The following is a 14,686-nucleotide window of genomic DNA, read 5'->3' on the forward strand; positions in this document are numbered from 1 at the left end:
AGGCACTCACCGCTCTGGGTGGGTAGCCTTAGTGTAGGAGCTTAAAACTGTTCTTGAGCACTGGTCCTAGCATACAGCAGGTCAGGGTTGGGGAGGGGTGCTGGGGGGCTGGGTCGTGCAAAAGAAAGACAGCCCTGCAGAAGGAGCTGGGGGACGGGGGTTTGTGCTCTCTTCCGGGACAATCCGCCCCTGAATAGCACACACTCACCAGTCCTGATGGGATTCCTCAGCAACTCTCTTTATACTCTATTATCCACAAGTACTGCTCATGTTATCCTCTTGTTTGTGACTCCATGGGTTCATGCAGGCTGCCACAGCTCCTAGGATTAGGGACTCACACTGAAATATCTGCTATGGTGGTTCATATTCCCAACAGATTTCTCTTTTTGACCAAACCCTGGCCCAAATAGACTAATATTATTGTGGTTGGCATGGACCAAGGAAGGGTCATTGCCCAGAAAACTAAACATTGCAGTCTAAATACAGCTGCACTCTTTTCCTTTGGTAAGGGTTGATCTACAGAATTGGCCTATAGGAAAGAAAAGAAGTGATCACTGAAATGTGGGAACAGAACTAGTCAATATGAGTTTGGAGTGGTCTAAATCTGACAGTAACCCACTATTATCTGTCTGTCATCTATCTATCTTTAATCAATCAGTATCTATCTATCTATCTATCTATCTATCTATCTATCTATCTATCTATCATCTATCTATCCATCTGCCATCCATCTATTCATCCATCCATTCATCCATCCATCATCTATAATCTGTCTGTCTGTCTGTCTTATTTGAGGTTTATATTGTTGTGAAGAGGCAGCATGACCATGTCAACTCTTATAAAGAAAGCATTTAATTGTGTGACTTACAGTTTCAGTCCATTATTATCATGGTGGGGAACATGGAAACTCTACTTTGCCTCCCATCCCCCACTTCACTGGGAACAGCAACTGCGCTATTTTAGCAGGGCTTGTCCAGCTACTCTGTGGATACCTGAAAATCCTTGAATTGATGATGCTTTCTGCTGTTTTTTATTCTTTGACTTGGAGGTGACTCCCAAGAAGATGCTCTGCTCTGTCTGGTACCCTCAACTGGAAACTCTGACCTACTGCCACTGCTTCCCCAGTTTATTTCTCCTGTATTTGCAAGTCCCTCATTTGATGGTGTTACCTTTTGCTTGCCTTCTTAATTGGACTACCCAAATTGTCTCTGACCCGAGGATATTTTCATTATCCAATTTAGTCATGTTTTGCAATCTCTCTGCTACTTACTATTTGTTGTTTTACTTTTGCTTGCAACATGTTTAACAAACTTATTCAGAACTGAAAGCATGGATGTTGTAGACCCTGCTCAAGACTGCACAGAACAGCAAACCTCTGTTCATTCTGAGATAAAAGAGGCCATGACCACACTCATTTTTATTTAAAAGTGTCTGATGTTTTCTCATAAAATGTTTATTTCATAGACAGCAGATTCAAAGAAGGGCTCCACTTATGGTGGATTGGAGTTGGAAATGAGAGTGAGGGAGAAAAGCTCAAAGAACTTTATTTTTATTATTATTTTTATTGAGCTCTATATTTTCCTCTGCTCCCCTCTCTACCTCTCCCCTCCCCTTCAATCCTCTCCCAAGGTCCCCATGCTCCCAATTTACTCAGGAGATCTTATCTCTTCTACTTCCCATGTAGATTAGATCTATGTAGGTCTCTCTTAGGCTCCTCATTGTTGTCTAGGTTCTCTAGGATCATGATTTGTTGGCTCGTTTTCTTTCCTTTATGTTTAAAAACCACTTGTATTATGAGTGAGTACATGTGATAATTTTCTTTCTGTATCTGGGTTACTTCACTCAAAATAATGTTTTCTATTTCCATCCATTTCCCTGCAAAATTCAAAATGTAGTTTTTTTTTCTACTGTGTAGTACTCCATTGTATAAATGTACCACACTATCCTTATCCATTTTTTGGTCGAAGGACATTTATGTTGTTTATAGTTTCTGGCTATGATAATTAATGTTGCTTTGAACATAGTTGAGCATATGTCTTTGAGGCACGATTGAATATCCTATGGATATATACCCAAGAGTGATATTACTGGGTCTTGAGGAAGCTTGTTTCCTAATTTTCTGAGAAATTGCCACACTGACATCCCAAGGGGATGTAGCAGCTTGCATTCCCACCAGCAATGCAGAAGTGTTCCCTTTACTACACAACCTCTCCAGCATAAGTTGTCATCAGTGTTTTTGATCTTGGCCATTCTTACAGGTTTAAGATGGAATCTCAGAGTTGTTTTGATTTGCATTTCTCTGATGACTAAGGAAGTTGAGCATTTCCTTACGTGTTTTTCAGCCATTTTAGATTCCTCTGTTGAGAGTTTTCTGTTCCAGTCTGTACTCCATTTTTTTTTTAAATTGGATTATTTGTTCTTTTGATGACCACTTTCTTGAGTTCTTTGTATATTTTAGAGATCAGACCTCTGTCTGATGTGGGGTTAGTGAAGACCTTTTCCCATTCTGTAGGCTGTCGTTTTGTCTTGTTGGCCATATGCTTTGCTTTACAAAAGCTTTTCAGTTTCAAGAGGTCCCATTTTTTAATTGTTTCTCTCAGTGTCTGTGCTGCTAGGGTTATATTTAGGAAGTGGTCTCCTGTGCCAATGAGTTTAAGTATACTTCCCACTTTCTCTTCTATAAGGTTCAGTGTAGCTGGCTTTATGTTAAGGTCTTTGATCCATTTGGACTTGAGTTTTGTGCATGGTGATACATGTGGGTCTGTTTTCATTCTTCTACATGTTGAAATTCAGTTATGCCAGCACCATTTGTTAAATATACTTTCATTTTCCATTTGTTTTTTTTTTCTTCTTTGTCAAAAATCATATGTTCGAAGGTGTGTGGATTAATATCTGGGTCTTTGTTTCAGTTCCATTTGTCCTGCTGTCTGTTTTTATGTCAATACCTGGCTGTTTTCAGTACTGTAATTCTGCAGTAGAGTTTGAAGTCAGGAATTGTGATGCCTCCAGAAGTTCTTTTTATTGTATATAGGATTGTTTTTGGCTATCTTGGGTTTTTTGCTTTTCCATATGGAGTTGAGTACTGTTCTTTCAAGGTCTGTGAAGAATTTTTTTTTGGGGGGGGGATTTTGATAGGCATTGCATTGAATCGGTAGATTAATTTTGATAAGACTGCCATTTTTACTATGTTAATTCTATTTACCCAAGAGCATGAGAGATATTTCCACTTTCTGGTGTCTTCTTCAGTTTCTTTCTTCAAAAATTTAAAGTTCTTGTCATACAAGTCTTCCACTTGTTTAATTAGAGTTACTCTGAGATATTTTTGCTATTTGTGGCTATTGTGAAGGGTGATGTTTCTCTGAACTTTCTAACCAGGGTAAGTATGCTTCATTTGATATTCACTGGCTAGTCTTTACAACTATGTATGTACACAGTCAGTTCTATAAACACAAAACCTTAAAATAAAAGGAACATATATACTATTCTTACTCATGACATTAAAAACATTTTTAATATGGGAATCCCAACAGATACCTACATTTTTCTTTGTGTGTGTACATACATGTAGGTGCAGGTGCTGTTTCCATGTGTGCTCACGTAAAAGAGAGTACAGTCTTAGATGCTGTTCCTCCTGGGCTCTTCATCTTATTTTTTGAGACAAAGTTTCTTCTTGGTCTGGAGCTCACTGACTAAGCTAGTCTGGGTGGCATCAAGCACCAGGAACTCTACCTGTCTCCAGTGCTGCGATTATATGCATGTGCCAATATCCCCAGGTTTTTCTCCCCATGGGCTTTAGGGATCACACTCAGGCCCTCATGCTTGCACAGTAAGCACTTTGGTGAGATATCTCCCCAGCCTCTGTCTCTACATTTTAAATTTTTACCTATTTGCTCCACAAATGTTGCTTTCACTGTGTAAGGGACCTATAAAGGTAAATGATGTATCTCTAGGTCACACTCAGCCTACCTTCTAGTACATATGGGTAAATCAACTGATAAAGGGACCAGTGACACAATAGAATTACTAAAAAAAAATCTTTTATCATGATGTGTGTGCATGTGTGTGTGTGCATAATGATGTTGGACAGTTATAAAGCCACACAACGATAGACTCACTAGTCTTCAATGGTGGATTAATTTCATCCTTAATTAGAGTGGATTAGGAAACAAAACCTGAGGCATTACCGAGGTAGGCCTTTGGCTGGTATCCTAGATGGAAATAAATGGAAAAAGGAAAAAGCCAGATGAGCTTCACAAGTTCACTTCCTCTGTCCTCCAATGACCTGAGATAAGAGCAAGTTGTACCTGTTTACCTTCCCCACCATGATGGCCTGCATCCTTGAACCATGAGAGAAAATAAGCCTTCCTTCTTTAAATTGTGTTTTGTCATGTATTGATTCACAGTAATAAGAAAATAGCTAATATAGCTTTTTGTTTCTTTAGTGATGTGAAAACATGGTCATTTTAAGCCTCATTTTCTGCACTGGTAGCTGTGCGAAGTGTTTATTCTGAGACCCCAGAGGCTGATGGAAAACTAGATCATAACTAGAGCTAGTGACTGGTCTTGCTTTCCTGAAACTGACTGTGCCCTATGGTGTGTTTTACAAATTTCTCTGTAGTGCAAGAACAATGGACACTTTGCCTTAAAGAGGAAAATTGTTCTAATTACATTGGAAAGCTATGTGATGACAGTAACTGATGGTCTGATTATGTGGAGAGTGAATTTGAGCCTCTATGATGGATTCCAGCCTTTTCTTGTTTCTGTGTTTTCTCTTAGTTCAGAAATGCAGAGAAATGGAGTAGGCAAGCAGGTTGAGAAATCAGTCCAAGGATTCAGTTAGATGAATTGTTCAATTCGGACCCGCCTTGCCTCCAGAACCTCACCTGGGCAACACTGGGGTTTTGCAAATTGAATTTGCCTTGTGCAAGACTGACTTAGAATCTTGGTGTTGGTGTGTTCTCAGAGGCAGAGCTGGCCAACAGGGAGCAGTGGAATTTGATAAAGTGACTGAGAAAGGGCCCTGGGGCAAAGAAAGAGTATGAATGTTCTCTGCATCTTTGTAGTTGGAGAATGCACAAGCAAGTTCATTTACAAGGAGATGGATACAGGAAGGTGAGGTGATCAGAGGCTGAATTTTAAAAAAAATCCACTCCTATTCCCCCAGTGCAATTTTGGAGAATAGTCAAATATTCCTTAGCTTCTGTTTCCCTTGACCCACTAATAATTTCTCCAGAAAGGCTATGATAAGTGACGATTTGACTCTACATTATATAATTATTGTAGAAGCACCAAGTGATCACTCTCAACATTATTTGAAAAGTGGGTAACTCCTTCTCTCTAAACTTAATGAAATTTGAGCAGCACTCCCCAATTATACTTTCACAACCAAAGGGCAAGTTAGGAGGCAAGTGCCTAGGCATTTGAACAAAAGTAACAATGAGAAAAGTGGTTCCATTTTTTTCCATGCTTACTTTTATATGCTCATTTATCTATCAAAGAATTACTTATTATTGAATATTTGTTACATACAGAGCACTGAGTGAGGAGTCTCTACTTAATTTCTTTCTTTTTGTTTTTTGTTTTTTGTTTTTTTTTCGAGACAGGGTTTCTCTGTGGTTTTGGAGCCTGTCCTGGAACTAGCTCTTGTAGACCAGGCTGGTCTCGAACTCACAGAGATCCGCCTGCCTCTGCCTCCCAAGTGCTGGGATTAAAGGTGTGCGCCACCACCGCCCGGTGTGAGGAGTCTCTAAAGTCAAAATTCTTTTATATTTTACCAGAAGCATGGTGGTGGCAGCCAGTGAAGTTTCAGCTAATGGCTTCCTTCTCAAAGGCATTGACTCTTTCTAAGACATTTGTCATGTTTTATATTTTTCTTTTTAATTTGAAAGGAGCTCTGTGAATATAGAAGCTTCACACCAGTCTTTTCCTGTTCTGTTTTACTGTTTTTTTGAATTTGGAAAAGGCAAGAGAAAGGAAGTTGACATTTGAATGGCTATTTTTGCCTCAGGAATCATGCTAATTTTCTTGTTCATATTTTCTCATTAGGTTTGGAGATGTTGTTTGCATTTCTTTATTTGCGTATGTCAATTCTTCCTGTCTTTATTTGCGTATGTCAATTCTTCCCGTCTGGAACCCCTTCCTCCTGTTGCTTGTACTTGGTAGCATTTCTCATTCTTTATACTGAACTCTTCCAATACCTTAGGCTTGGTGAGACTTCTTTTCCCATTTTTTTTTTTCTGAGACATTAACTTTTTGTGTGCTCAGGCTGTCCTCAAACTTGCCATCTTTGTTCCTGCTGTCTCCTTCTTATGAGGGCTGTCATTACCGGCATGTACCACCACACCTGGCTTACCTTGTCCTTCTTGATCCTCAGAACAAAGCTGGCTGAGTCTCGCAGCACCTATGGCTGTGAGTCTTAGAACTCTGCCCACAGATCACAATTGCTATCCATGTCTGATTTTCCCTTGCTCCACTCTGAGTTCTGAGGTGGTTCTGTGTTGTTCAACTGTTTGTGCTTAAGATACAGCACAGTTTGTATCATTGTATGGGAAGCCCATTCAGTGTCAGCTCACTGACTGAAATGGGACTGATTCCTCAGTCTGGACCAAACTCTTAAAGAGGATCACATTCTCTTCCTTTTGGGAACTGAGCTCATGAAGCAACTTCTGATAATAACTTGTTTCTTAGTTTATTGATGACAGGGTAAAGGGGCTTTTTAGAGAAAAGAAACAGATTTTTCTTGGAACAGAGAGTATATTCCTGGTGTGAGAGAACAGACCAGCATTTTAGCTTGTATAACAGGGTTTTTTTTTTTAGGATGTTTCTGCCAGATTCAGTCCCTCAACTCTGGAGTGCTTTTATGTTTCTATTCATGAGACTGAATTGTAGACACTCTAAGAAACCTTGTAGAACTCAGAACAGTGAGTTACCGATTAGCATTTTCAACAGATGTTTTTGCTGCAAAAATTGGCTTGTCCTGCAAATTATGGTTTATAAACTCAATATCAATCTTTATCATCTTTGTTTTATGAACAGCATAGGACCAAAGGTGTCCAGCCTGTACCTTAAAGGTAGATATCTCACTGATATTTGATTATTGCAATTCATTAAGTCCTAATAAATTAGTCATGTTTATTAACTACATTTATTACTTTAGAGATATATAATTCAAAAATTTCTAGAAGCCTCCATCCAAATCCTAATTTTTAAAAGTTCTTCTCCATGCATATTTATGAAAATTCAGAAAAGCTGTCTTTAAGAAAAAACAAAACTAGACAGAATGAACAGAGGAAAGAGAATAACTTTAATACAGTTTGTTTAGGCTGCCAAGAGTTTCTTAGGAGAGCTGTGAGCTAAACTGATGGGTTGTGTATAAATAGAAGAAAAAATCTCAATGAAAGTTATTCATTTGTTTTAATGAGTTTTGAATCCACTGGATTAAGAGAAAATTCATCTGATTTAATTGAGTGACACTAATTGGCAAGGAGAAGGAAATAAGTAGTCTGTGCTTCATAGCTATCCAAAGTTCATATTTTCTTCTAATTTCTGACAGGTTAACATTCTTCCTTTGTGCTCTGTGAGCGGATTCTAAAAATAGTTCTGTAGTTATTTAGATAGAACAGAGCAGGCTAGGAAATGCTCTGTGTAGGTTAGTTAGTTCTTTTTCATGTGTTAATAGTTCTGTAGTTATGGAGATAGACCAGAGCAGACTAGGAAACGTTCTGTGTTGTTAGTTCTTTTTCATGTTTTAAATCAAAGGTTAAGATTTTTGTTTTTTGAATTGCTTCCTTGAATATAAAATTAGTCATCATGTTTATCTCTAAAGTTTGTGACAGGATGAGGTTGGAGAAAAAAGGTTTGTGGGAAGGAAAGACTGGCTTAGAAGAAACAGGAGGGAAATGTAATTGGTCTTTGATATCTGCATGTTCTGTACCACTGACTCAACTAATGACAGAAAACATTAACAAATGAATTTGTAGTAAACATTTTCAGAATTCTTGTTATTTCTCCTAAAATGTAACAAAAGAAACCATTCATATGTCTTTTGTATATGAATTCTTCTTTAGTTTTGTCTTTTAATTTATTATCATTTTGTTTATTCACTCATTCACTTATTCATTGTGTGTGTGTGTGTGTGTGTGTGGCAGTGGAGGCTAGATAGAGGACAAACTGTGGGATCAGTTCCCTCTTTTCATCATGTAGGACCCTGAGATGGAACTCAGGTCATCAGGCTTGGTTAAAAATGCTTTTACCCACAGAACCATCTTGCTAGCCCTAGAGTTTATACTATATTAGGTAATGTAAGTAGTCTGGAGATGAAAGTACACAACAGAATGTGCAAATAGTTCTCCATTTCATTTAGGGAACTTGAGCATCTGTGGCTTTTGGTACCTCCAGGAGTGCTGGAACTTGTCTCTTGTGAGATACTCAAGGACTGTTGCATCAAGTTTTATTAGGCTGAAGATAGCTTATCTCGGGTGAGTCTTATGGTCTAGAATCCCAGCAAATAAGGACGCATGAAGATGATTATGATAGTAGCTTATAAGGCATCAAGGTCTGAAAAAAAAAAAGGCTGCATGATGCACAGGAGATGGTCTCTTTGCAGCTCAGGATCTCCAGCCTGATACATGTCTCTTCACTGTGGCAGAGCATAGAAGCAATAATAATTTTTAGATCTGAAAAGTCCATATGAATATGGGATAAAAGGTATCTCAGGAATAATTTATAAAGACAAATGACCTTCACATGACCCTGGAGAGAAGGCCATCCCCAACCAACTGCAGAATGGAGACTGAGACAGAAATTAGGTTTATTAAAACTTGGATTATTGTGCACACACACCTGAGTCAGTGGACAGAGATGAATGTTCACTCTAACCACATTTCCTGGGGCCAAACATCTCAGATCATTATGTGCTCATGAGGAGACATAGTTTTATTTGATTGCATTTGTTCATTTACTATAATTTGATAATATTTCCTATGAGCACACATTTAAATAATTATTTAACTAAAATGATGTTTTCAGAGTTAGCCTGGCAAGGGGGGTTTGGAATCAGAAGACTCTAGTCATGTCTGATACTCCAGCATGTGGTTTAGATTTGAATCTCATTATGACTTAGCACAAATCAAAGCGGACTTGCTATTTAAATGTGGGTGGAGTTATATACAGTAAAAGTCTCTCAAAATCATGATCATAGTACAAAATGATACTGACTTTTGACATAGACATTCAATCCCAGGTTTTAGAAAATGTCCTTAGAGTTTCCCCTGAATCTTTGCATAGGGGTATATGAGATTTTAGTTGTTCTATGTTTTGAGTTAGCTTGAAGGGGGAAGTTAGAGGTATGGCTCTAGTGTTGGGAAGCATTTTTAACCTGGCCTTAGGGCCAAACACTTGATTCTGGGAAGCTCAAGTTTGTGGCCTGTGAACATGGACCTCTTTACTAGGTCATCACTCTGTTAGTTTGACACAAGGCCACAGTGATACTCTGGCTAGAACTGGGCTCCCACACTGGTTTCTGAGTTATTACTTTTGTATAGCTGTTCTTTAATTAGAATATGAGAATCTATTCCACTGACACAGACCGCATGGGTAGGTAGTACAAACCAATTCACAGCATGTTCAGAGTCATTGGATGCTCGTGTTGTTTGTGAATGAGCATGGCTGGAAAACTGATGTCCGTTTAGGCTTATGCTTCTTGGGAGCCCATCTTCAGCAAAGTCCCTTCTCTTCTCCTGTTGGACCACTTCTGTGCGTGGCTGATGTAAAAGCTGTTCCTGTTAACTAGATTGCGGTGATGCTGAGGGGCTTGAGGCACTGCATTATCCCATCTCAAGAGTGTCTTTCTTGCTTGTATGGATTGCAGTTTCTTCATTTAGAATAAGTTCATTGACAGCAGGGGTTTCATTCACTTTCCAGGTAGGATGCTTGGCAGGGCAGTTGTGGCACAAACGCTAAGCTGCACATAAGCTCATCTCTCTGATATGACTTTGTGAAAGATCAGTATATCTCACTGTGATGCTCCGAGTCCCTTGGAGGACACTCTTAACGGCAATTATAAGTTTGTGTGGCAATTTACCTTTTCTAGGGAAAGCAGTAGGAATTCTGTTAATTACTAGTATAAATGGAGAGATTTCTCCATTTGCATCCCCTTCAAGATTAAGGATTTGAAATAATTTGGGGAACTGACTGAGAGCAGCCATTAGCTTCTGATCTGGCCTTGAAGTGTGTGTTAAAAAATTCAGAACTGGGAAGATGATAGTTGGCAAAGTATTGCTGCTTAAGCATGAGGACCTGGATTTAGTTCCTGGACATGCACATAAAAACTGGATGCAATGGTCCATGCCTTTAATCCCAGCTGAGGAGACAGAAGCAGGAGAACCCACAGAGCTTGTTGGCTAGCCAGTCTCTGGCTGAACAGGTGAGCTACAGATTCAGTGAAAGGTATTATTTCAGAAACTAAAGTGAGGAGTGACCCAAGAAGACACTAGATTTTGTTCTTTTTTTTCATTTGCATACACATCTGTACACAACTGAGCAAAACAAAACAAAATAAAACTACTCAAGCCAATCACTCTTGCTTTAGACCTTTACAGGATGTTCCTTTTCTCTTTCTTTTTATTCTCTTAAAAAAATAAAAACAAATTAAAGTATTCCTACCTTTTCAACTATATCTCTATAGATAAAATCCTAAAAGCAGATAATCTAATACCTTTTTAAATCTCAAATTTTGAAGAATGGAAACTGGCTTATGAAAGTGAAGCCCATAATCTAAACCAAGACTAGACAACCTGTTCTAAATATTGGGAGCAGAAAAGTCTGAGAGAAAGGAGTTGAGTTAGGATAGGACCAAACCATGTTCCAGTGAAGAGTTGCTATGGCAACCTCAATAACTTTCCACAGTCAAGAGTTCGTTTGTTTGTTCGTTCCTTCCTCCCTTCCTTTCCTCTGTCCTTCCTTCTTTCTCTGCTTTCTTCCTTTTCCTTTTCTTTTAAAAATTTCAAAGAGATTAACCACATAATTTAGATAGTGTTATAGAAGAGAGAGATTTTACCCCTTTTGTTGAAAATAACTTTTTCTCATATAATACGTTCCCCTCTATTCCCCCTAGTTCCTCCTCATTTCCCCTCCCATCTTGGTTCTTACCCTTTCTGTTCTTGTCAGAAAACAAAAGTTTCCAATGGATAGTAATAAAATGGAATAATGTATAATAAGAAAAAGCCCAAGCTAACAATGGAATAGGACAAAACAAGCAAACATAAGTAAAAGAGCCCGAGAAAAGGCATAAGAAACACATATAGATTCAGAGACCCACTTATTCATATACCTGGGAATCCCATAAAAACACTAAACTGGATATGCACAAGATCTGTAGGGTATAAGGAAAGAAAAATAGATAAATAAAATAAAATAAAATTAAAAAAAAACTATGAAACAAAGATAGGGAGGGCGAGCCTTAACGTAACATGAGACTAAGGACCTCCAATTGAGTTCATTTTCTATTGTCCATCTACTGTTGGGCATGCTGCCTCCCATCAAGAGTAATTTGCTTCCCTAGTGAGACTCCCTTGGAGAAAACGAAAGTTTTATTTTCAAATGGTTATCAGTTAGAGATTGCTTCTGGGTTAGGGATAGGAACACGTGTTCCCTGCTCCTTTCAGCTTTATGACCCCATCTGCTGAAGACCTGTGAGGACCTTGTATATCTGTCTCTGTGAATTCATAGTCACCAGGCTTGTTGATTTAGGTGTTCTTGTTTTCTTGGTGCTCCCCATCCCCTCTAGCTCTTCTATTCTTCCTGCTTCCTCTTCTGGTCAGGAGGGGCATTCCCTGAGCTCCAGGCAAGGCATTTAATGGAGATATTCTGTTCATGGGTGAGTGTTCCAATCTCTCTCACTCTCCACGTAATATCGGACTGTGGGACCTCTGTATTTGTTCCCATCTTCTCTGATGATGGCTGAGCAAGGTATTGAATTCTGACTATAGCATAATTTCATTAGACATCATTTTATTGTTTTTTTATTTGAAGAATAGTATTTGATTTTACCCTAGGTTCCTCGACTATCTAGTCTCAAGATCTTTGTCACCTAAGCAGTGCTGAGACATATAGCCTTATGGACTGAGAAATTTCTGGATTCTTGGACTTTCCATTCATGGCCAGTCATTGTTGGATTAGTTGGACCACATCATATAAGTAAGTCTGGTAAATTCTATCTATCTATCTATCTATCTATCTATCTATCTATCTATCTATCTATCTATCTATCTATCTATCTATCTATCTATCTATCTAATCTTTCTATCGTCATTCTATAAGTTCTATTACTCTGTTTGTGGCAAACAGCTATAGCCTTGGCAATGGCCTGGGTTATTTAGGGGTTCCCATTGGATTCCTTTGGCCAACAGCTCAATTAGATGTAACCCAATCTCTGTACCAGAGCATTTATTTAGTGACAAGAGATGTCTAGTTGGGGCTCTGTTCTGTGGGATAATGTTCTTTTTTATTTTAAAATGCACTTTCATTTTTCTGATTTGATATTAGAGTAATTAAAAATAACATTTGTTTTGTGACCATATACATACTTTTAACTTTAGATTCTATTTTACTTCTTTTTTTATTGATTTTATTGAGCCATACAGTTTTCTCTATTCCCCTCCTTTCCTTTCCCCTCCCCTTCAACCCTCTCCTATGATCCCTATGCTCCAAATTTATTCAGGAGATCTTGTCTTTTTCTACTTCCCATGTAGATTAGATCCATACATGTCTCTCTTAGGGTCCACATTGTTGTTCAGATTCTCTGAGACTGTTTGTTGTAGACTGGTTTTCTTTGCTTTATGTCTAAACGCCACTTATGAGTGAGTACAGATGGTATTTGTCTTTCTGGTCTTTCTGACATTGAGTGTTACTTCACTCAGTGTCATGTTTTCTAGGTCCATCCATTTGTCTGCAAATTTCAAGATGTCATTATTTTTTTCTGCTGTGTAGTACTCCATTGTGTAAATGTACCATATTTTCCTTATCCATTCTTCGGTCGAGTGATATTTAGGTTGTTTCGAGGTTCTAGCTATGACAAACAATGCTGCTATAAACATAGTTAAGCACGTGTCCTTGTGATTTGATTGAGCATCTTTTGGGTATATGCCCAAAAGTAGTATTGCTGGGTCTTGAGGAAATTTGTTTCCTAATTTTCTGAGAAATCTCCAAAGAGTCTTTACCAATTTACACTCCCACCAGCAATGCAGGAGTATTCCCTTTACCCCACAGCCTCTCCAGCATAAGTTGTAATCAGTTGTTTTGATTTGGATTTCTCTGATGGCCAAGGATATTGAGCATTTTCTTAAGTGTTTTTCAGCCAGAAAATGTTCCTGTACACTGTAAAGATTTGTCATTCATATTGGTACCTGATATTTCCTTCAGTTTCTTTCTTCAGTGTCTTAAAGTTTTTATCATAGTCTCTTACTTGCTTAGTTAGAGTTACCTAAAGGTACCTTATATTATTTAAGACTATTATGAAAGGTTTTGCTTCCATGAATTTTTTCTTACTCTATTTCTTTTAATTTTCATATAGAAGAGATATTGAATTCATTTTTGATTAATTAATTAAAATTAATTAATTCTTTTATTTTTATGAATTCATTTTGATTACTGTTACTTTGTAGAAAGTATTTATCAGCTGTAGGTGTTTCCAGGTGGAATTTTTAGGGACACTTTAGTATATTATTATATCAGATGCAAATAAAAATACTTTGGCTTCTTGCCAGATGGTGGTGGTGCACAATTTTAATCCCAGCACTCCAGAGGCAGAAGCAGTTGAATCTCCATGAGTTTGAGGCCAGCCTAGTCTACAAGAGCTAATTCTAGGACAGGTTCCAAAGCTTCACAGAGAAACCCTGTATCCAAAAAAACAAAACAAACAAACCAACAAAACCCACAAAAATACTTTGGCTTCCCCTTTCTTATTTGTATCCCCTTGATCTTCTTTAGTATTCTTATTGCTGTAACTAAGATTTTAAGTACTATATTAAATAAGTATGGAGGGAGTGGACAACCTTGTCTTGTTCCTAAGTTTAGAGGAATTGCTTTGAGTTTCTCTCCATTTAAGTTGATGTTGGCTATGGACTTGCTGTAAAATGCCTTTATTATGTTGCAATATGCCCCTTGTTGCCCTAGCCTCTCCAGGATTTTATCATGTACGGCTGCTGGATTTTGTCACCAGCCTGTTCTTGTATCTAAGAAGACGACCATGTCATTTTGTCTTGCAGTTTGTTTATATGGTAGATTGCATTAATTGATTTATGTATGTTGAACCATCCTTGCATCTCTGGGGTAAAGCAACAAGTGATGGGAAGAAGTTTGGAGGGGAAGATCTATTTGATCCACTGAAGATGAAGATATGGAAGGAAGTGAGGCTACAGCTGGTAATCTGCTACAGATTTGGGAATAAGACTGTGGGAATGAATTTGGAAAAGAAAAAAGGAAGAGATAAAGATCTGCACTTAGCCTATCTGCTTAGCTGGCCATCGTCCAAGAATTATTTCTTCATCATTCATGACAACTTGTAGGACCTGAGGCTCTATAGAGCATCCCAAGCCGTAATTTAAGAATCCCATCTCTTTCTTTTTAATGCTTCTTTTTGATGTCTTGGGTTCCATAGAGGCAGGAAAGCGAGAGGTAGAAGGTAGTA

The sequence above is a fragment of the Microtus ochrogaster genome, unplaced genomic scaffold, assembly GCF_000317375.1.
Source record: "Microtus ochrogaster isolate Prairie Vole_2 unplaced genomic scaffold, MicOch1.0 UNK67, whole genome shotgun sequence".
NCBI classification, from domain to species: domain Eukaryota; kingdom Metazoa; phylum Chordata; class Mammalia; order Rodentia; family Cricetidae; genus Microtus; species Microtus ochrogaster.